Below are 25,413 nucleotides of genomic sequence, written 5' to 3'. Positions count from 1 at the left end.
TTATTATATACGTCACAGATATCATTAGTTGCTGGTTTGCTTCAGTTCAGTTCATTGTATCCATATAGGCACCAGGTCACATTTTGCGTCCAAAGCAGGTTCATCTTTATCTGTTGTTTTGATATAGAATCATTTCTCCTTCTCCTGTTTTGCCGTGCACTCAAGACAAAGGAGACATTTTTTCCTGATTTTGCCTGACCTGGTTTGAGCCAAAGAGAAAAGCAGATCGTGTTTTGTTTCTTTTCTTTTCTTTTTTTTTTCTTGCCCAAGACAAGTCCCCCGCCAAAGTTGACTCAAAGCCTCGCTCCGCTCTCAGAATAAAACCCCTTAGCCGGATTTCCCTCCCTTTCCTCCCTCCTCCCTCCCTCAATGAGGTCCCTTCATGCTGTGCTGTAGATGCAATTGCGTAGTTACACTCCACTCACAAAGTGCTGATTTTAAAAACATCTTTGGGGGTTTGATGTTTACCCAAGCTCTGATTGTTTACAACATACTCTCCTATCCTGGACTACTCACCACTCCTCTCCTCTAATACTCCTTACGTTCCACTACTCCTTAAACACTCTCCCGCTACTACTACTTACTCCTCTCTACTCCTACTACGATACTACTCCACTCCTTTCCTCCCATACTCCTCCTACTCCTCTCCCTCTTTCCTTCCTGTTCTGATTGATTGCCTTTCTTTTCGTCTTTTCGTTTTTCTTTCTTTTGGTTGCCTTTCCTCCTTTCTTACATCTTTTCTCTTTTCTTTTCTTTCTGTTCGGTCCTTTTGCTTCTGATGTTACCAAGCGCTGCATTGTCACCTAGCTACACTAAGCTTTCCTGGTCTGAGCTGCTGGCCTTTCTTCCTGGGCGCTCCTGCAGCTCCATCAGGCCGCTGAGGTGGCCCTCCTGAGAGGGGCCAGGTGGGGAGCCTTTCAAGTTTCCACCACCAGAGGATATCATCTTTCTAATGAGGAAAGAACAAGGTAAAAGCACACCAGTATGAGACAGTTACCGCACATATCTTTTAGCCTTTTCGTATTTAGGGACTAATCCCTCGTATTTTATTGCTACTATCGCTTTGGGTTATTGAGTAGTTTTAATTGTTTTGTAGTTCTGTTGGTTGCTTTTCGCACCCTCACTGGTTTACAAGCAAGAAATCAGGGCTGGGTGGGTGATGCAATAAAACCTTATTTAGTTCTTTTTGATGATTTTTTTTTTTTTTTTCAATGATACTTATGTGATTTTCACATGAAGAGGGTAAAGTAGATGAAATATAGTTTAATGCAAGAAACTGAAACACAATAAACGTCTATAAAAACTAATCATTCAAAATAAAAAAAGTTTTCCACACAATTTTCTAGAATTTTTTTCCTGAATCCAGTTAATCAATTCTTACTAACCGTTTAACACTCCGTCTCGCCCTCTCTCTCACTCCTCCTCTCCACTCCTCGTCTCTCTTCTCTCTCTCTCGCCCTCACCTCTCCTCGCTCATTCTCTCTCTCTCTCCTCTCTCTTTCTCCATCTCTCCTCTCATCTCTATATATATATATATAATATATATATATATTATATATATATTGCACTAAATATATTAGCATTTGCAATCAGTTCATAATGCTGCTTAATTCAGTATCACCAGCGATTTTTTTTTGCATGTTTTGAAGAAACCAAAACTAAACGATCATTTTGTAGGATACAAAGATGGATGGAGATGTTAAATGAGATATTTATGTGATTACTTTAAGATGGGTAAGTAGATTAACGCAAGGACTAAAACACAATAAACCTTTGGGAATATAGTCAATGAATAAAATAAAGGTCTTCCACACATCTTCTCTACATATTGTTTACAAAAACATTTTAGTTCTTGGAGATGACACGTTGAGTGATGATGCAAACAGACTGGTCCAAGAGTTTTGAATCGGTTCACTGAAATTATTTTTGCAATGCCTATGTCCTAAGTCATCTGCCATAGGACATAGGCAGATGACGCATAGCTTAGCCTCAGAAGGCCTTTATTAACCCCTCGGAGCCATGTGGAGCACTTTTTATGATGGATGAATGCACTTTTTTGGGTTTCAAAATCTTGACCCCCATTCACTGCCATTATACAAGCTTGGAAGAGCCAGGACGTTTTTTAATGTAACTCGTGATTGTATGTGTTCGTAACAGAAACACGTCATACACACCTACGATGGCTAGAGGGATGAGTTTCATTTCTGGGTGGAATTATCCCTTTTAAGGTCTATTTTTTTTCTCCTTAAACGTTTAAAAAGAGACAGTATTCATTTTTGCAATATTCATAATGCTGGCTTAATTCAGTGTCCGCAGCAAAATTATTCTGAATGCATCAGCCAGCTGTTAGAAAGGATATCATTTTGTTTAATGTTGTGGAGAGACTCAAAATAAAAGATAATTTTGTGAGATGCAAAGATGGACCCCCCGGAGGGACGAGCACCTGTTTAGTTAGGGACAATATTGTGGTTGTGCAATATTTCATTATTTACAATGTTCGTTCAGTATTTATGAACACACCGCCAGCTCTAGAAAGACACTAAACTGTCTGAAACTAAAAGATAATTTTGTGGGATGGATAGATGCCTGGAGATTGTTTTAGTTTTGAAGTGCTAAACTTGTTTATTTTGTCCTGTCAGAAAAAATTAACGGCGACTCAGTCGGTTACATGCAGTTCAGAGACACAAAATCCAGAGTTCCCCTCAAAACCATCGAAGATGAAGATATGTGCTGGATTCAGGTACGATATGTTGTAGTATATTTCCCACCACAGTCATCCCGTTTTATGGTCTGCCACTGCTTCAGAAGTCGAGAATACATGAATCAAGTGCTTCGTTTATTGCTTGACTACATGCATTGCTGACAGAAAATAAGAATGCATGTTGATCGCCATGACAACAAACTATATTTTTTTTGAATTCAAATTCAAAAATTTGAATCTTTTAGAACCGTTAATGGGATCGGCACCTCATGAAAATGCATTTAAAAAATGGAACCTCTAAGAGGAAGCCTGCTCTTATTCCCAACCCTAGTAATGTCTTGTACTTTCAAATATTTGCCGCTTGGCATGTTTTCCCCACATGAATGGATTTTGGTTCATAAGATATTCAAAACATTTTCCCCATCAACAGCATTTTACCATTTATGAGAGCTGTTTTCTTAAATGACGAGCGCGCATAATGAGCGGAGTCGAGGGTTAATTTTGTACGCCACAGTCAATCAGTGAGAGCCATTCTCCAAAATGCAGACAGAAGCTTTGGCATGAATCTGCTTTGAGTAGCCCTCCCTCATCAATATCACTGAGAAATGAGCGTGAGCGAGGACAACCATCCGCAGAAGTCAGCGGAATGTCATTCGGAGTGTCATATAGGGACTCTTGCTCCTCATCTAGAGTGTAACTTTGAGAGATGGAAAGAACATTGAAATGCGGAGTCTCCATGTCTGAACGCAGAAGCTTTTCCATGGCTTGCTGTCTGCTTAATGTGTTGCTCTTCTGAAAGTTTCCTGACCCCAAAGAAGCGCTGAAACCGGGAGATTATTGTATATAAAACTCTAAGACGGAATTGTTTCAGTGTGAGGACAGAACAGCCTCTTTCTGTCCTCGGAGGCTTGTGGTGGAGAGCCGGCCCATGTTTAGGAGGTGGTTTTTTCTCTGGTGTGGGTGCATTCGAAAGGTTGCAAAAGAGGGTAACATAGAGCGAGAACATGGGTTCTGATTTCTTTTCCATGCAGTGTTCGTGCAGTGCACCCCTAAAACAAACACTAAATGCAAATGAGGAACTTCTGTTCAACCCGCCATTGCCTTTTTTTTAGGTTGCTCAGCAGATTTTGTGTCAGATGTAGCTAAGCAGGAGATTGTAATTGTTAAGTGCTGTTTATTTTCTTACTACGTGTTCCTACATGCTCGTATTCTGAGTGATTCATCAAACTCACTTCGCTTCTGAAAGAATGTTCCTTTTAGTGTGAACAATCATCAATCCCGTTAGTCATGTCAAATTTACATGAAATCATAATGTTAATAGTATCTTAATATCTTCATGCCAGTTCGATTATATGCGACTATATGACATGAAGACAATTTATTTTCACGTGTTAAAAAAATTTCCCCAGTTTTTTTTTTTTTTTTTTTTTTTTTTCCATGTTGAATATCCTGTTTCATTTGGAAATACAAGTAGTTACAGAAGTAAATTGTGTTGAACATATATGCGATTTGTTACTTCTTTCCTGTTGTCCTTTTGGTTAAAATAGGCTCTTTAACTTATGGTAGGTAAGTCCTAGTATGTATTTTTATGCACAAAAACATTTAAGTATTCTGTATTCAAATTCCTTTAACAATCTAATTAAAAATGTCGCACTTCTGTACCCTTACATGGCGAATTAAAAATGTTTTACTTGTAGTTGTTGGATGAATTCATTAGATCAAAGGTGTTTAATGTATTTTTATGCAGTTTTATGTTTTTATTTGCTGTTCAAAGCACTTCTAAACATCCTGTTACATTTAGCTTCATTTAAAATTAGATTTTTTTTTTTTTTTTTTTTTTTTTATTGACTTGTAGTTCTTAATTCTGAAGCATGAATTCACTAGGTCAAAGATGTTGTTACTAAGTTTTTATTTAGTCAGGTTTTAATGTAAAACATTTCATTATTAAGATTAAGTATTCGTCCAGTTTTTCACACATACACATTTTCACCATGTTTGTCAATTCTAAATGTTATAAAATCAAGATCTCACATGTTTCTCGTTGGAAATACAAGGTAGTAACGGACATAAATTGGTGGCAAGCACTCTTGGTTGTTCGTGTTTATACATTTAGACACATATTGTTTCTGTAAAACATACGCTCAGTTTTTAAATTAAGGACAGGTACAGTAAGTCTAGAAAAAAATATGTGTGTGATATTAATGTGTTTTAATGTTGCTGTGTTGCAAAGCACTTCTGTTACACAGGCACATTTAAAATGCTATTGTTTGTACTTGACTCTTGATTTTAAAGAATGAATTCATCAGATCAAAGATCTTTTTACTAGCATGTATATAGGTATATTTTAAAGCCCATATTAATCGTTATTATTTAACTCTTCATCCAAACCAGGATTTTCCAAGGCCTTTTATTCATCCAAATATTGTATCAGATGTCAAATTAAGGATCTTTAAAGCCAGAAATACACTACAATTATGTACATCAAACGTATTTGTATCATTAAAAGTGAGTTTTTCATGCAAAACTGACGTTTTTACCGTTTGATTGTAATTGCACCGTTTACAGAGGAGAGTCCATAATACAGTCTGTTCAAGGCTGTGCTGTGCCAGTCCCAACGAACCTGAAGCCCATAAATTGAGGTGTTATTTAGGTGTCATAAATTCAGTAACCTTGATTAAACATTTTCTGGGGCTATTTCTGTCATACACAAAGACATTACTTCACAGAAGTGTGTTTAATCAGTGTATTTCCTTTCATTTAATTAACATTTTCTCTATTTTTTTTTTTCATTTTCCCACCCTGGAGCTTTAGACCCGTAATGCCCGCTGACGCTCAAATGCATGAACATGCTGGAAAAATTGAAAATCAGTTGCCTGTGGTAGAGCGTGGTTTTATCCTGCTGTGGGAATTAATGTACATAGTGAACAAAACCTTGACCAGATATAAAATCTCTCATAATTGAGCTTCTTCGCTTAGTCTGGATTCCAGCTTGCTGGACAATCAATTAAACAAACTTCATGGATGCATCATGGGATGTTTTTAAACACTAGTGAAGAAGGAAAATGTTTGATGGATACTTGATGCTTTTCCACTTCAACTAATATATTATTATTCTTTAACAATAAGATTGTATTTATTTATTGATTATTAATTTATGATGTTAATGTAAGGTTATCTCATGTACATGAAAATACATTGCAAATATATATTTTTTAAGGCCGAGATATATATATATATATATATTTATATTATATATATCTATATATATATATCTATATATATATATATATAATATATATATATATACACACACACACCACCCACCACACCCCACACACATATTACCTTTTTCTATTTAAACATGCATTAAAACTAATAAATGAATTATATTATATATTATATAGTATATTAAATATGTTAATAATAATGATTATTTGATATGAGGCTTTTCCACTCCAGTAATGTTATCATGTAATATTATTGGTAAATATTAGTAATTTTGGTCTAGTAATTTGTTAAGTGAACATTATTAATATTATATATATTTTTAACACATTAAAAATTAATACATGTATATATACTGTTATATATTATTATCTAGTATATTATTATTATTATATTATCTAATATTTTTTGTAGGTGAAGGAAAAGCATCCATAAATAGTTTTGAAAAAAAAAATACTTTTATATAAATGCATAATTTATATTTGTATACAAAACTAATTTCAGGCATTTAACTGAGGATGCACAATATATATCATCATATTTTGATAGTGGTTATTTATCAGTCAGTATTGAATAATATTGTTACTAGTTTTAAGATTAAGCTCATTTGTCACTGTGATTATGGCAAAGATTAAAACCATTTAGTTCTCTTGCAAGAACATTTTCCATCTCTCATAAAACACTTTATAGATTATTCAGATCCATGATTTCACCTTCAGAGACTAAACAGCATCCCATAGGTCCCTCTTTTATTAATGTGAATACTTTTGTTCTGTGGGCATGTTTATGACAGATATAAGTGTGTGTGTGTCTGAGCTCTGGGTCTTCATGACTCAGGTGACGGAGTCAAGTGGCCGCTGGATCTCAGCTTGGCCTGCAAGATGTGCTCTGACGGTTCTGTCCTCTCACAGAGAATACAGCAGCAGCAAGCAGCAGCAGCAGCTGTCAACAAGAGCAGCGTCTGCTGCCACAGCGACTTCATGAGCTCCATCGACCAGACGGGCTGGATATTCCTGATGCTGGTGGAGGAAAGAGGAGACGTGGATGAAGTCAAGCAGGAGCCGGCTGGAGGTGAGTAGGAGGCGACGAAGAGCAGAAATGTGGCGTGCTTCCAGCCGGTAATGCCATGCAGGAGGGTGGATCTGCAGCGAGACTCAGGATTGTGGGAGAAATCGGAGGGGGAGGGATGGTCCTGCGGTCACAGAAAAGAGAAGGAGATAAAGATTGGCCAAATTCACTAAAAACCTGCGTCTTATTCATGAACCACTATTGTCATGCACATTTAAATTAAGATTTGAAGTGTTTTTACAGGCAGATAAACATACATTATCTATCAAAAATCAGTTTATTATACAAATCCATATTTAATTTTACATGCAGTCCATTAAACGGGGAATGTGAGAAATCACAATGTGAAATTTAATTAATTGTTGAATTATTATTTATTTATCTACCAAGGCAATTTTTTCCAAATTATATTCATAACATTTTAGTTTTACAATATACCATAACATATTTAATTATAATAGGTATTTAATTATAAAAGGTATTGAAAAAATATATATATTTTTTGTAATTGAGTGAAATGTAATTTAAAATGATTTTATGTTTGTTTGTTTTACATTAATTCACAATGCCCCTGGATTTGAATTAGAAGTAGACTTGTCTCTTTTTTAGTCATTTTAGTTCATTTTATCCAGTTTCCATTCACACTGCCCATTTTTTTGTATTTTATTTTTTATATATATATTACTTATTTTAAACAATGGGGCCACTTTTTATATATTATAAAAAAAAAAAATATATATATATATATATATATATATATAGATATATAGTCTATATATTATTTTTTTTTTTTTTTTTACATTATATATATGTAATATACCATATTTGTACCCTTTTATTTTTTTTTTTTCTTTTTTTATATATGTACCATATCTATATATACTTTTTTTTTATTTTTTTTTTTTTTTTTTTTTTTGTACCTCCAATTATGTACTTCAGCTTTCTTCACCTTATTATGTCATTATTAATTTTTGTGCTTGTGGCAGCAGTGACTGCAGCCTAAGTAAAACCATTTTTGATTTTTTTTTTTTTTTTAACATTGTTTGCCAAATTATTCTGTCTAGATTGCAGTTATCTGTGCAAATACTATAATCAATCAGTGATTTCCAATATAATTTCTTAGTGAATCAAGTGCTCAAACACGCTCAGACAGCAGTGTGCCCTTAAATGCACCCGTGAACAAGTGCACTTTATTCCTGTAAAGCATTGTGGAAAAAGAAATTTGCCCCAAACAAGGTGTTTTCAACACACAGTCACGAACCACAGAAGCACCTGATATTGAGACGACACTGAAACATGTGGTTTTGATACTCGTGCTCCATAAAAGACAAGAAAGCAAGGCTCCGACTGCTGTCAGTAGGGTTTCATCCGTCCTCCACTAAAGTCTTAACATCTCCATCTGAGTTTCCATTGTGATATTTTCCTCTGTGCACAACAGACAGACATGCAAATGAGTGAAACGCCAACAGGAGCGTTTTCGGTCCAATCTAGGAAAGTTGTGGTGATGCGATACTTTATCTGTCCAAATTGGACACTGATACATGATTAAACGCACTGAATCCCTGCGATATGAACGAACTCTATCCTTTTGTTCTCGCTGTGCCAAGTGAAATAAATGGTACATCTGAAAGATGTAATTAAAGGTCTTGAATGCAAGAACCGTGGACAAGGGGGTATTACCATGAGACTTTATACGTCCCGTCTCAATTAAAACTGAGCCCCAGTCAGTTCTGGATCTGCGGTTTCCCCCAAAACTTTGTTCCTACTGAGGGTTTTTAATGGGTATGTTTTAGCTATCAGGACAACCTTTTGAGAATAAGGAACCATATCTTCTGGGCCTCCCACATTGCCACACTCCTGAAGTCCTGGAGAGAGGAGCTTTATGCTTTAACCACACGGCACTGTGCTGCTTTATCTAGTGCTCCGTTCACCCGCTGCCCCCTTGTCTTCCTTAACCAGCTCTTTTGGTGACTATCTACTAGCTAGCTAATCTATCTATATATCTATCTATCTATCTAGCTAGCTAGCTAGCTAGCTAGCTAGCTAGCTAGCTAGTAGATAGTTTATTTAGTTAGTTAGTTCAGAGTTAGTAAAGTTAGTTAGTTAGTTAGTTAGTTAGTTAGTTAGTTAGTTAGTTAGTTAGTTAGTTAGTTAGTTAGTTGCTTGCTTGCTTGCTTGCTTGCTTGCTTGCTTGCTTGCTAATATGGGTTTTTCAATAGCCAGTGCAGAAGCATCTGTACTTTTTTCTTCTTCTTGGTTTTGCTTATCAATTTTACATTTTTAAATGTTTATAATTATTCAGTATAAAATGCTATTTATTTTTCAGATTTATATATAATTATATATTATCTAAAATTATATTTGTATTATTATATAAATGTATTGTATATATTATATATAAACACATATAATTTAATAATCATTTATATAGTTTTATTATATAAAATATTCTTTAACATTTATCATTATATTAAATATATAATATATTCTTTATAATCTTGCATATGTGTAAAATTAATTTTTAAATATTATTTGTATTTAAATGTTTTATTTTGTAATTATTTTGTTACGTGTGTGTATAAAATAAAAATTACAAAATAATAAACATTTGGAATATATATATAATTTCCTCTCTCTCTCCCTCTCTATATAATTTGTATTATTTTTTATTTGTATTTATTTATTTATTTGTATAATTAATGTATGTAGACATAAAATAATACAAATGACAAAAACACAACACAATTACTAAAACTTTAACTAAAATTAAAATGAAAACCAAATAAATAAAATCTAATTCCAAATATTAACACAAACTAGAATAGAATATAATATCATATATATATATATATATATATATAAAACACAAAATAAACATTTAAATACATAATTTATATAATTTTCTGTAATATATAAATGATTTTCTACATGTATGTCTTCATATAATATATATGTATTAATATAAATTATGTATTATTAAATTGTTTATTATTTTATAATTTACATATTTTACAAATGATGAAGACATTTTTAAGATTCTGCATTTTTTTGGTCACTAATCAAATTGTGTTTGAAAACCATGAGATGTTTACAGAAGTCCATTTGCCAAAAAAGCCAAATATGTTCTGATTCATTGGTTTAGTCAGTACATGAGTGTATTACTACTCTTAGCACTTTTATTACCGAGACCTTTTCAAAGCCCTCATTTGCATCGCCCATTTACTCTCCAGATTTTCTCACTGCTCTGAATAAACTACAGCACTTGTGTAAATACTCAGGCCATTATTTCATAGGATTTCCAAAGCCGCAGCTCGCGGGTCAAACATCTGTCAGATGTCCAGTCCAGGGCAGCTGCGATCGCCTCGGATGAGGGTATAATTCACCCGCGCACTGCTACACTTGATCAGCCTGCGATGGCCTCTCTTGTGTCAGCGGTGTGTGGATTGTATTTCCTCCGGCAGATCTCCATCTTCCCAAGGACCCTTTAAGATCTTTTGACAATCTGTTATTTTCCCGGCCCGCGTTCAGATGGCAATGTTTAAAAGTGTTTTTGTCATGATGTGTGGGATCCACATTGTTTTGCCTTAATGCCATGATGACAGCGGACGATGTCTATTCTGGGACACTGGTGATCTGTACTTTGCAAATTCCCAAGGAAATCGTAAATGCTGAAACGGGCCATGTAAACTCTTGCACTTGCCTTGGGTTTTCACATGACTTTGGGTAGTTCTTGTTTTTTTTTTTTTTTTTTTTTTTTTTTCACTTTCATATTTTTTCTTTGAAAGAACAGTCATGTGAACTTAATATACTGGAAGTTTTTGAGTCTGAATGACAAATTATTATTATTATTATTATTATTTCTTTATTATTATTATTTATTTATTTATTTATTTTATTATATTTTATTATTATAAAACTATATTTTTTTGCATGAATTCACAATGTCCATGCATTTGAAAGTGGATCTCTTTCTTTCTTATTTATTTTATTATCCAAGACCTCTTCTACAATATTATTTTTACCATATACAATGCTGTTGTAATACTATACTATATTATCTTAATGGTAATATAGTTCCTAACCTATTTCATTTGTAATATTTCCACTTTGGTCTGGTTAAAAAACATTGATTTTCTTTTTGTATACATGATGTTTTTCCCCCCATAGAAATAACTTTGTATCGTTGCATGTTACCATCATCATTTATGCATGGTTGCATGTAATGGTCAAAAATTATGGGAATTACATGCATGTGAAATGAAAGTGAAGCATTTTGCGTTCACAATGCCTGAGCTGAAATGCTTCAAGTTCAGAGCGTTCACATTTAAGCCAAAAGTATGCCATGAATTACAAAATGAACTCCACTAAAGTTTGTGTTTTGCATTAGAAGAACTCTTTGCAGGACATGAACTACACGTTTTATCATAGTGATTATGACCTTTAATAGGTTCAGGAAGTGGATTTGTTTTCTCGTTAGCTCTTTCAATAATAACTGAAGTTCAAGGTGTGAGTGTCATCAGCTGTCTCATTGAGTCTCTTCAACATGAGAGGGATGTTACGGCTCATTTACATCTCTTCCAAGGCCTCGTATCTACAACACTGACTCTCTTTCACGCAAAAACAGAGGCGCTTTAAATTCATCCGCGTTTGATCGTCTACACTTAGCCGTGCGTCTGAATGAAATCCCCCACAAATTTAATTCTAGCCTGCCTCGGGCTGTTAATCACAGAGTGACGCTCAGTGAAATATACAGTACTACACTAGATATCCAAAATATATCTTGGGCCTCAGCCTATGGAAATCTCATCGCTAGCAGTGGTACAAATTGAGATTCCCTTTATCCAGACCACAGACAACTGGCACGAAATGAAAGTCACCAGCGGCCAAATCAAATATTTGCCAACGTCCTCCTATACAGCGGCCGCGTCAGTTGTGGGTATAATTTGGCTATTAGCAGGTGGCAGTCAACGTTTTGATTTAATCAGCGGCTAAACATAGTATTGAAACATCGAATCCCCCCGCTGCTCTTTTCAGTCAATAAGCCACAGTCAAAACATTTCTCCTGTCTCAGGCCAGCCGCTTGACAAGAGTTATTTAAAAGTGCAGCGCTCCAGTCTCGTATCGCTCGCGGCCCAATTTGGAGCGGGACCCAGACACCGAGACTGCTGTGAATTCCCCCTCCAAGTGCAAAACCGAGACCTCCGTTCAGCTCTTAACGACGCTAATAGAAATCGCAGTTCCAGCGCTGGTAACGAGCAGGCGCTCGGCATCATTAATATGTATTTTCAAAGATGGAATTTCCAATGACTGCCAGCTAACTAAATAAAAAGACTCCGGTTGTTTTGGGTGGCCTGAAAGCGATCCAGGCTGCCTCGCGTCGGGCCCAGAGCCCCAAGCGTCATGTCAGACTGTCCTCAGCCTCGAACCCGGCGCTTCTCGGAGACTCGGCTCTCTGTAGACCCTGTGCGGCACGAGGAGGAAAAAAAGCAGTCGTAAACCTTGAGCCTTTATGTTTTATGACACACGGCCTGGTGGAGAGCTCAAATTGACTGTTATGTGAAGGTATGAAATTGGTCCAGGATGAGGAAACGTCTAATTATAGGTTCTGACCTGCAACTTAACACTCTCTGCTGTAAATCCAAGTCAGACCTGTTGGGTTGCTATTAAGAGGGTTCATTACTGCGCACGGCTCTCTTAAAGTTTACACAGACAGTCCTTCTCTTATGTTATGTTATGCCATTTCATTTCATGGAGTAAAACGAGGAAATAATGATGACTGTCTTCATGAATCCTTAGAGTAGCTGATAAAACTGTGGTTTAAACCATTTTGTCACACAGGAGCTCTGAAGATGCAGCAGTATATTTATTGAAGAGAGTATTATGGGTCCAAAAAATGACATGACTATTACCAAATTTAGTAATGTATATTATCACGGTTACCATAAAAATATGAAGCAGCACAACTGTTTTTAAAATTAATAATAATCAGAATTGTTTCATGATTAGCAAATCAGCATATTAGAATGACTTCTGAAGGATCATGTGACACTGAAGACTGGAGTAATGATGCTGGAAATTCAGCTTTACATCACAGAAATAAATGACTTTTTAAAATATATTCAAATAGAAAACAATTATTTTAAATTGTAATAATATTTCACAAGACAGTATTTTTGATCATATAAATGCAGTCTTGGGGAGCGGAAGAGACCTTTCAAAAACAATAGTGGACCTGCATTGCTCATATTTTCTTGAGATGTGTTTTATGATGTTGACACATGATATTGAGGATAATAATATTCAGCTTTTCATTTTTATACAGAGAATTGAGAAGATGACCAGAAACATGGATTCTAGTCAGTACAGTGATTTCTGTGAAAGTCGGCAGCTGAGTTTCTGTGAGTATTTGCACTCATGCATGAATCATTTTGTTTCATGTATCCATTTTTATTCAAAGTGACTTACATTGCATTAAAGGTGTGCATTTTATCACTTTATACATTCCTTGGGAATCAAACCCATGGCCTTGGTGTTGCCAGCGTTCAGGAATGCTTTTCTCTAGGATTCAGTGCATATGCATTGATAAATGCGACTGTTTTGTTGCTACATGAACATGTCCGGTATGGTTTGTAGTATCAGTGTAGAGCGCGGCACTCCTCGTGTCAGTTGCAGTGCGTCAGATATCGTCTCTGATGAGTTGTTCGGTTGGCAGTTCTGCACCCGAGGGCTTGTAAGAACGCATCTGAGGGATTGTGAACACACCACTGCTGGCTTTTGAAGGCCACATTTCAGCACTAATAACATGTTCACTGGCTTAGTGCCGCTCCAGTAACTGTGATGTCTTACTGGCATCGAGCTGCAGGTCGGGACAACAGCACAGTAAATGTGCCTCAATAACCCTGTTACACAACACTATGCTGAGTAAACACAAAATCTGACCGAAAACACGTCACGGGGCGGAAACAAACCATTTGTGGTTAAATAGGGTATTTCAAACAGTCTAGGTAGTATGCTAGATTGCTGTCACATTGCATGCATGTTTAAAGTAACATTATAACCATAAAAATAAAACATAAAAACCATCAAGCCATCAAGATGCATTTGTTTCTTTATCAGAACAGATTTGGAGAAATGCATTGCATCACTTACTCACCATGGACCCTCTGTAGTGAATGGGTGCCGTCAGAATGAGAGTCCAAACAGCTGATAAAAACATCACAATAATCCACAAGTAATCCACACCTTTCCAGTCCATCAGTTAATGTCTTGAGAAGCCAAAAGCTGCATGTTTGTAAGAAACTAATCCATCATTAAGATGTTTTTACATTTTAAATCATTGTAAACTTTAAATCCTCTAATATTGCTTTCTCCTATGAAAAAGTCGTCTCATACTCATCTGAGTAAAAAAAAAAAAAAAAAAAAAAAAAAATTCTAAAACTGTTCTAAACAAATATGTGGGTGGATTTTGATGTGAGAGGTAAATAGGGGATGGACTTTTTCACTGAAAGAAGCGTTATTATGGATTATGGACTCATATTTTGACCAGAAGTGACGGTTTGAAGTTAAAAACACCTTAATGATGGATTTGTTTCTTACAAACATGCAGCTTTTCACTGCACAATACATTAACTGATGGACTGGAGTGGTTTGGATTATTGTGATGCTTTTATCAGCTGTTTGGACTCTCATTCTGACGGCACCCATTCACTGAAGAGGATCCTTTGGTGAGCAAGTGATGGAATGCTATATTTCTCCAAATCTGCTATGATGATGGAACAAACACATCTACATCTTGGAAGACCTGTATTTCCTGATAATTTACTCTCCCCCGTGTCATCCAAGATGTTCATGTCTTTCTTTCTTCAGTTGCAAAGAAATTAAGGTTTTTGAGGAAAGCATTCCAGTATTTTTCTCCATATAATGGACTTCAATGGGAACCAATGGACTGAAGGGTCCAAATTACAGTTTCAGTGCAGCTTCAAAGGGCTCTGCACGATCCCCCCGAGAAATAAGGGTCTTAATCTAGCGAAACCATCCCATCATTTTCTTAAAAAAAAGAAATAAAATAAATAAATACTTTTTAACCACAAATGCTTGTCTTGGACTAGCTGGACTTCAAGCATTACGTAGTCACGTTTAAAAGGTCATGCATGACGTAGGAGGAAGCACCGACCCATCTTCAAAAAAAACAACAAAAAAAAGAAAGTCAAAAGCCCTTTACAATAAAAGGTAAATGTCGGACGATTTTGAAGTTGGAGGAGAAAATGAGATGGAGTTTTTCACCCTACCCTACCTTTCTGAACCGGATTACACAGACGAAGAGCTGACCGCGTGTGATCTTTCCAACATGATTATGTCATGCGTGAAGTCTTAGATGTGCATCGCAGAGTCAATGCAAGACGAGCATTAGTGGTTAAAAGTAAATGCATTTTTATTTCTTTTTTAGAAAATGACATTGTTTCACTAGATAAGAGCCTTATTCCTTAGCTGGATCGTGTAGAGCCCTTAAAGCTGCACTGAAACTGCATTTTTGGACCTTAAGTCCGTTGATCCCCATTGAAGTCCCATTATATGGAGAAAATCCTGAAATGTTTTCTTTCAAAAACCTTAATTTATTTTCGACTGAAGAAAGAAAGACAAACATCTTGGATGACACGGGTTGAGAGTAAATTAATCAGGAAAGTGAACGAATCCTTTAACACCTTTAGAGTCTTTTATCGTGAAAATTACAATCATTTTTATAGTGTGCATCAGCAAAGGGAGGAAGAATAACATCATGTTCTCACTCAAACTGTCTGCTCTGTTTTAGCTAAGAAGGCCTCAAAATTCCGTGAGTGGCTGGACTGCAGCAGTCTGGATGTGAAACCCAATGCCATGTCCATGGAGATCCTGTCCTATCTGGCCTACGAGACGGTGGCCCAGGTGAGCTGCTGTCAGACCCAGCCAAACGAGGAGCATGAAATCACAGTGTGCTTCAGATGAACTAAAACGACACACTGTCTCATTTCAGGAAATCACTCTGACTTTTGCTAAAGTGCCACTTTACTCGCTCAGTCCCTTTCTCAGTGCAATAAACCCTGAAATCAGACCCCTGAAGCGTTCCAGTGCTTTGAGCGTTCAATATGATGTTTCCTGGGAAAAATATTGTCATCTTGTTTTCTTCATATCAAGTGCCCTTACTCATAAGCTGATATGGTTTTATATTTTAGGTGGTTGACCTTGCCCTATTGGTTAAACAAGATAGACTCCCAAAACAGGCGATCCGTTTCAACACGCCATATCAGCAACTTTCATCCAGTACTGCAACTCCTCGGCTGAGGTAAACAAAACACTTTTTAGTTTACTTGTTGCTAATCAGTGTTGTTGTTGTTAACTAAATGACTATTAAAAACTATGAGAAATCATTTTCATTAACTAAGCACTGTTTACTTTTTATTTGGAAAATATAAACTTGTCAGATGCATAGTTCCCTCAGAAGCAGAATATAATGAATATGAATTGTGAATTGTTTTTTTTTTTTAGATGAACTATTTATAAGTCAATCCTTGTTTTCTAATTCTCAGAAGGAAGTTATTTGGCCACTAATGTGTTGTTTGTTTGGTTTAAGCTGCGTTAAGGTCCATCACATTCTTCACAGAGAAGCATCTACATTATGCGTTCTTATGTTCTAATCCACTATTAAAATATGATTTCATCATGTTAGTTGCTGTTTGGTGATGCTATAGAATAGTTCAAATGACTTTACTGGTGATAACGGTCATGTCAGCAGCCTTCTCCGAGCAAGAAAACCAAAAAAGAGCGTCCTGCTCCGCGGGTTTGACCCCTCGCCAAGTAAGACCGCCAAGTTTGTCCAAGGTGGTTTTGAGCTGCAGGATCCGTTCCATGGATGGACTTCTGTGTCACTGAAACCACAAAAACCTCTTCTGTCTCTCTCTCTCTCCCCTTTTTTTCGGACTCGGCCAAGGCCACTCCGGGTCTGGAAGAGCACATGGTATTTTTTAGCCTGAATTCCAGTATTGTTTTTCTCCTAAACCTTGGGGGGTCGGTCGCGTTCCCATGTGGCGAGAGTGACAGAATGACCCTGTGGTTTGAGTGATAGGACCGAGACGTGTCGTAAGACTGCAGCTGGTGTTTTTTTAGGGTCGTGTTGTGTAGCTGTGACCTTTTTACGTCATGAGTTGCCTTAAAGCGAGTGTTGTGTATGAGAAGGGCAGGTACATTGTGATTTTGTATGTGTAGCATTCGTCAATCTTGGAAAAATAATAATGAATTTGTGCTCGCGCGTGTGATTTTTCTGTCGTATCGTTAGGCTGTAAGCACCACCAAAAGGAGACGGACTCTCCGGAAAACACACCGCCGTCCCACTCCCAGCGGCCCTCTGACGGGACACCAGGGAAAGATGCACTCCATGGCCCAGGGCAACGGTGGGCCCAACCAAGATGGCAGCAGTAAGATCAAACAGAGGAAGAGGAAGAAGGGTACACAAATATTGACTGATCATCAATACTATGTTGAGAGCTAGCTTCCAGTACATTACAGATGAGTGTGATCACTGCACCAGTAGTGTTTGTTTAATGGAATTGCAGTCTGTTTATTTGACAAAACCCGACTGGGCCAGACATAACAACAGGCTTAACCAATGGGGTGAGTTGTGGGCGGAGCTACCTGTTTCTCCAGGAAATAACATGCTTTACCTTTAAGTAATGGTGAACCAGGAATATTTATGTTATATATCATAAGGTGAAGTGTGTCGTTTTGGCACTACTAATCATTTGTTCACATTTATGATTTCCTTAAAGGCTTTGTAAATTATATAAAGTGATATATTTTTAATGTATTTTTTTTTAGCTGAGAAATATATATTATATAGAATAATAATTTTATTAGTAGTATTATTATTCATTATTATTATATTAAATCATAATTTTAATAAATAAATAGTCATTTTTAATTAATTTTATTGAAATGTATTATTAATAATACATTGCTTGAGAATTTAATCATCATAAGACAATAATAATATTAGTAGAAATAATCATAATAATACATGTTATTTATTTCTAAAATAAATTAAATTTATATTATAAATATTTATGGGACATTGTATATTACAAATATTGTTGGCTCTGACAAATAGCTTTTGTCACTTTGGATAAAAGCATCTGCTGAATGCATAAATGTTGATTAATAATAATAAAAATTATTATTATAGGATGTAAGCATGAATGTATGCACTGTATATGATGATAACATTCTCAAACAATGTACTATTAATAATAAGTTTTAACAAATAATGAAATTATTTTTTGATAATAATAATAATATCATTATTATTATTATTATTATTATATATAATTCTCAGCTAAAATATACTTTTAAAATATATAATTTTACATAATTTACAAAACCTTTAAGGAAATCATACATTTTATTGTACAAGTCCAAGTTCAGTGTGAACAAATGACTAGTGGGTGACAATTTGTCTACACTAGATTCTTAACTCTTATGTTATATTTGAAGGCGGTTCAATCTATTACTCCAAATATCTCCCGTCTGCCATTGGTCAAACAGACAGATAATCCCGCCCTAAACTCACACCAATGGGCCACTCAGGAACCAAATAAACAACCTAATTCTGTTTATTCTACTTAGGTTTTATCATAGATTCCAGCTTCTTCATATGCAATGGAAACATTAGCAAGAAATAAGACTCAGTATTTTCCCACTCGACTCCAGTGTCTCTGATCTTTATTGCAAACATCCAAATAGGGAAGTTGTTTTTCCCTTGTCTGCTAAGAGATACCGAGTTGAAATTGTTCCCTTCCCTCCAATGACTTCAGAGACACTGCAATTACAGCCAATCACACGCAGCACTAACGTTTACTGTCAGGCCTCTGTATATCAGAATCAGCCTGCGCTGCGAGTTCATAAAGCATCAGATGACACATAGCATTTATATCTCTCCTGAGGTGATGCGCCGGCCGATTTTGATTCCCAAAAGTGTGTGTTTGTGTGCACCGTGTCCTCGCCGGGCTGTGTTTGTGCGCTACACTGCAGGACTCCCACCGTGTTTTTGCATTAGCAATAATGTGTGCTGTATTTTCTCTGTCTTCTCTGTTGCAGAGCGCGGCGGCCTGTGGCGCGGAGGCTCAGAGCAGTGCCATCCAACCAGCCCACATCAGAGAAGCCATCAGGCGCTACAGCCACAAGATCGGCCCGCTCTCCCCCTTCTCAGTACGTAATAACAGAGCCGTAAAAGAGTTATATTTATAATCGCAGCGCAGCCCCATTTTAAAGTGGTCAAGCCCTGAAGTATTGGAATTGTTTAGCGCAATTTGTGGTTAGTGTAATTTTCCTCATAAAAGTCACATAACTCTACTGGAGAATTAAATAAGCGGAATTTCCGATCCTTTTTGGAAATACAAAGGAGATTTAATTTTGTTTTGTTTTCCGTAATTTCTGTTTACAGCTGCTTATTTCGCACGCTTACGTATGCGACTTGCAGCTCGCCGACTGCAAGTTATAATTTTCCATCAGGCGCAGAAGTGTGGGTGTCTTAAGTGCTAGCCTGCGTTTGAGAAATGGCTTTTGGAGGGGGTTTTCTCACAGCCAGTTTTGAGGCTTTTGCTATTGTGGTCAATCTGCAATTCACAGGTAATGAGCAATTTACCAATGATGGCCTACTTGATGGCTCCCAAGCCAACGGCTGCCAGAAAATCTGGCAATGTTGGTTTTGCATGGCTGTTTTTGTTTTAAAATACTGATATGTGTTTTTTACTTTTCATTGTGATGTAATTCAGTTATCAACTAACAAGGCACTAGATCACTTCTAGACTCACAGAAATACTTCTTATATAGTCTGGTGAACAATATAAAACATGGGTAAGCATAAGCATTTTCTTAAGAAATTGAGAAAATCAGTGTGAAACTCATGCCATGATGCAGAGGTGTTGAGCTATGCTGTTGCTAAGGGCTGTTTTGAGTAGTTTTTTGGCACGTTACTGTGTCGCTGCTAGGGTGTTGCTGTGCGGTTGCTAAGGTGTTTTGCATGTTTTTTATGCAGTTGCTTCTTCTTCGCTGCACTTCTCGTCCGGGGTGCAACCGCCTCTATAGGTTCTATGTAGTTTTCTAGAGGCATTGCGATATTCAGTTCCTAAGGGGTTCTGGGTGGTCGCTAGGGTGGTTGCTTAGGTGCTATTGGTGTTTTTTATTATGTTGCTATGCTAGGGTGTTCTAACTGGTTGTTAAATAATTGTTTTGCATGGCTGTTTATGATTTTATTTTACTTTTCACTGTGACATCATTCAATTATCAGCTAGCAAAGCACTAAATCACTGTTTGAATTTATTTTACACCAGATTTATCTTCTTTTACAAAAGGATCTCCCTGGAAATGCACGGCATCCTGAGATATTTCAGTCCCATCTTTTGCATGTTGTTGGTTCCAAATGTTCAGTACGAACTGCTTTGTCTTTGCAAACCAAAGCATGATGGAAAACGTTCTTATTACATCTCTAAATGAACTTAAAAGTCCTACAATTTCATTGTCGCCAAGCAACCCAGGACAAATGTGACTGGTTTTCCCATAGCATAAACATGAGCCCAGCATGTAGGAAACTGGGAGTTGCGCAGGGACGTGGTGTATTGTTTAATATATAAAACAGGTGTTACATGGTTTTCCAGGGTATGATGCTGAGTGAAGACTTCCAGATGTTCTCTAGTGCCACTTGTGTTCGCCTTTGATGAGTAAATCTCGGCTCCTTACTGGGAATGGCACAAGAATAATTAGATGGGGGGGGATGCGAGTGACTGAGTGAGTGCCGTCAGAACCGAGTTATCATGTAATTGGCTGGGTTTTATTGCGACTGGAGCCAGTTTAAACCCATGATTAATTGCACCAATAAAGCACTTTTCATTCTGGTCTTTAAAAAAAACCCTAAAGGTAGAATTAAGCCATTGTTTTGGAAGGTCTAGCGTATGTGGAGTCGCTGACAGACGGCGAGGCATTTTCTCATGAACGTGGACAGTTATCTGTTGCTGTGTTCAATGACGTGGTCACGTTGTACATTTGAGCCAGCAGTTAAGTCGACATATTAACTTCAAATGCATGTGAGATTCTCAACACCCCCCAGATTGAAACGAAGAGAAATAGCCAATCTGGAAACGGTTCGCTTTCACTCAAGTTTCACCGTTGTGGATGTATAGCATTATGTAATTTAAATGTCTGCCCCAGTGACTGTTGTTGGAGGCTTTATCGGCCTCAAATTACCAAAATCAAGTCATTGTGAGATTATTAACTTTGAAATTGAATTAAGAGGGTAACGCAAGACCTACAATCATTCGGAGACCATTAGATTACACTCACGCACAGGGCAACGCAATTACCTCCCCCGTCCGCAAGGACAGCAAGTCACCGGCCAAGAAGAAGTATACTTTTATTTGATTCCAGAGTCTGCTGTTGTGGAAAAGCGGCTCATCAGATGGAATTGTTTTTCTTTTTGTGTTTGTTTCTGCCAGTTTTGTAGATGCCTGGCGAAAACATCCTTCTCTGGTGCTTAATTTGACCTGCTAATGTGAGGAGAACTTTCTGGTGCTTTCTAGTGTTGTGAATACATGCAGTCTAAACAGTGTTGGTTACATGTAACGGAATTACGTAATTTAATTACAAAATAAATGTAATTGTAATCTGTTACAGATTTTTAGATTTAAAAAAAAAAAAAAAAAGCTAGGATATGTTGAATAATATAAATTTGTTGCCTTGCCTGTTTTTTGATGTGCATGGTGCTTCCTACCATTTAAAGGCGGTTTTAGTAAAGAGATGCTGTTTTTCGATGCTTTTGATTGGTTCTCAGTGCTTTAAAAGAATGTTTCAGTGCTGTGCTTTAAAATTAAATTATTAGAATCTTAATTTTCAAGTGATGAAGGATTTGGAAAGTCTGAGAGTAATCAGTGTTGAGTACTACTGTCAGGTTGAAATGAAAATAATAATTATTAACATTTGTTAGAATTTAGAAACGTAGTCATATGTAATCGGCTGCATTACTTTAATAAAGTAATTGAAATAGATACATTACTTATTACATTTTAAATAGGGTAACTTGTAATCTGTAAACTATTACATTTCCAAAGTAACCTTCCCAGCACTGAGTTTAAATGTAATATCCTGATTTATTTTTGGTGCACATCTAAAATTCACCTGACTACAGATGTTGAGATTTTGAAATGAAACGTATACAGTGTGATGGTAAGATGGTAAGCACTGTGAGAAACCATGTGAAACTCATGCCATGATGCTAGAGTTGCTATGCCATTTGCTATGGTGATTTAAAGGGGGACACAACACAGTTTATGCCAATCTCATGTTAATCTTGAGTACCTGTAGAGTAGTATTGCATCCTTCATATCTTCGAAGAGTCTTTAATTTTATCAGATTTATAAAAGACAGATACAGCTGTACTGGTTCGCTCCGAAAACATTTGAGCTCCTGGAGGCATGCTGTGGGCGGAGCTAAAGAGTCACGAGCATGTGAAGCTTTTGTGTAGCGATCGTCTGCAAGCTGTGACATCGACATAAATAAAACCAGGACAAAACTTAATTGACTTAAATGAACTATGGCTGAGATCCAGACTTATATATTCGATCCAGAATCAGATCCCGACGACGTCTGTAACACAAATGAAGCAGCACGTTGATGGACTGCTCTTGCTCTCGCTCTTGTTGATGTGTGCACACTCTTCCGAGAGGGGTGCCCTTAAAAAAGAATTCCGCCCATTATGATGTCATACAGAGCCATACTCAAAAAAATACAAACCCTGAAGGAGTGTCTTTGGCGCAGAAATACTCCGTCATACGTCCAACTCTTTTTTTTTTTTTTTTTTTTTTACTTTGGCCATGTTTAGCATGAGAATCAAACTCTTTAGCATTGTTAATAACTTAGAATGCATCCACAAATCGATTTATCATCGCACCCCGAGTTTTTTAGTGCATTGCTATGTGATTTCTAGGGAGTACTGACTGGTTGTAAGGCTGTTGCTATGACATTGCTAAGGTATTTCGATTGGTAGATGGTTACTAAGTGGTTTAATATGTTGCTATACTAAGCTGTTAGCGATATAAATAGTCAATCTTGCCTACACTAACACCTCAGATAAGCACAAAAGTGTGTCTTAAAGATCTAGAGATACTTTTTCATCTTTACTAGACCTGTTTAAATTTCACTGGCCCTTACGCATGTTTAGAAGTTGCTGTGACAGCAATATTTTTGTACCTTACTTGCGTTTCCCCCGCTCTCACGTTACGTAAGACGTTGGGCTAAAGACAACAAAGGGAGGGAGTGATGTGTCTCCTCTCTCTCGTTTATTGCTCCATCGTCTCCGTATCTAAGGAAGGACGCTCCTTGCCCAGGCTGCTGACATCCACAGGACTCTCTGTTTCTGTGTCCTTTTCAATGCCTCATAAACACTGCACTATAAACCGCCCATTGCAGCAGTTTTATATCCCTGAATGCCAGTCGCATCCCCTCGTGGGTGGCAATCGGACGGCAGTTCCTGCGAAACCTTCCTTAACAATTACCCATTTACAAGTAGAGACCATCTTCCCCTGTGGTTTAAATAGCTTGTTATTTACTCCATGAAATTGCTTTCTGGATGTCAAGCAAACGGTCGGACTGGCAGCGCCGTACAGAAGTGGGTCAGCTGGAACGGGAAAACGACATACGGTAGTCTTCCAAAGAGGCAATATTTTATCAAAATGATATTGAAACCTCCCAGTGCAGAAATACAGGCCGAGTACTGGCGCCATTTGAAGTAAAGCGTAATATTTGTCTTTGAAATAAGTTTATCGGAGAAAGAACAGCAACTTCCTGGATTTTGAGCACAAAGAGCTGGGTTTGTTTTTATTTTACGCCAAAGTGTTGGCAATGGCAGCCTATCTTTTCTTTGTTTGTTGAAGCATTGATATGAAAAATAACTATGCCATTAGAAGCACGAGCGTTTGTCGGTTGCCAGAAAACGCTTAGCCGTTTTTCTCTCTCTAGATTATTGGAGTCGTTTTTTTTCTCCCCCCTCTTCTTCAGTATAATTTCTGTCGAGCCGCATCTGGAAGTATTTATTTCAGTGCCATTGTAATCCATCTCGTGGCGCAGTAAACAGACTGGCTTATTATTTTTGAATAAAGTCTCATCTTCCAGGCTTCGAGAGCGCCGAGCGCTGCCTGCGATCCCTCCTGGCTGTTTCAGATGCTATTGATTTACGGTGGGTTTTTTCCACATGACTGACCCCCAAATCCCACTTCACAGCGAGGTGAGTGGTACAGTACGGCCCATAAGTCGAAGTTCTGGGGGGATGCACTTTCCCCGCTGGAGTGCGCTGGATCTGGCTGTGTTTCGACTCCCCAAATAACGGGGCTCCGCAGCACAATAACAACTCTAATCCTTTAGCCAGAACTCTCGAAGGTGCCACTTTACTCTAAATCACGCCGCTTTTTAGCATTTTCTTCAGTTCAGGCTTGAGGACAGAGATCAGATTCTGATTATAATAGTGCTGTTTACAGCAAACCCCTCATTGGGCATTTCCAGAGAAAATAAACATATCAAGATCAGTTGGGTTTATGAAGCCTTGCCTCTCGTTTACTGACTGTGGCATGACTTGGATCAGGGATTCCCAAACTAAGCTTAACCAACAGAGACCTTGACTTTAACTGAAAAGTGTTTGTGAACTAGGGTCAGTCTCATAGCACATATGTATATGCATGTGCATGTATGTATGAATGTATGTATGTTTATTTATTTGTTTCTTTCTTTATGTGTGTGTATTAATTAATTTGTTTATTAATTATTCTTAATTATTGACCTTGATTTTCATCTAAACTTGATTCTGTCTCAGCTATTTGAAATGAATTCCTACAATTTTTGCATATATTAATCTCTCTCTTTCTCTTTCTCTCTCTCTCTCTCTCTATATTATATATATATATATATATATGTGTGGGTGTGTGTGTGTGTGTCTATGTATTTATTATTATCTTTTTATTTATTTATCTATCTATCAAATCATTTAAAAATTATTGTAAATTATTGACCTTGATTTTCATTTAAAGGTTTTTGTTTATTTGCAATCCTACAATTTAAATATAAATATTATTATCTATCTATCTATCTATCTATCTATCTATATATATATATAATATATATATATATTATGATATATATATATATATAGATATATATATACAGTACTGAGACCAAAAGTTTGGAAACATTACTATTTTAATGTTTTTGAAAGAAGTCTCTTCTGCTCATCAAGCCTGCATTTTGATTTGATCAAAAAATACAGAAAAAACAGAATATTGTGAAAATAATATTACAACTTAAAATAATAGTTTTCTATTGAATATACGTTAAAAAAAATAATGGTTATTCCT

General features: G+C 36.7%; 1 pseudogene; it reads left to right on the top strand.

Moving 5' to 3' along the window:
• Positions 1-19,587, top strand: part of LOC122148124 — a 91,871-nt pseudogene extending 72,284 nt beyond the window's left edge.
• Positions 19,588-25,413: the final 5,826 nt, after the last annotated feature.

Source organism: Cyprinus carpio, chromosome A17 (assembly GCF_018340385.1).
Source record: "Cyprinus carpio isolate SPL01 chromosome A17, ASM1834038v1, whole genome shotgun sequence".
Taxonomy (NCBI): Eukaryota; Metazoa; Chordata; class Actinopteri; order Cypriniformes; family Cyprinidae; genus Cyprinus; species Cyprinus carpio.
Note: the sequence above shows the minus strand (reverse complement) of the source record. Positions and strands in the feature narration are given on the sequence as shown.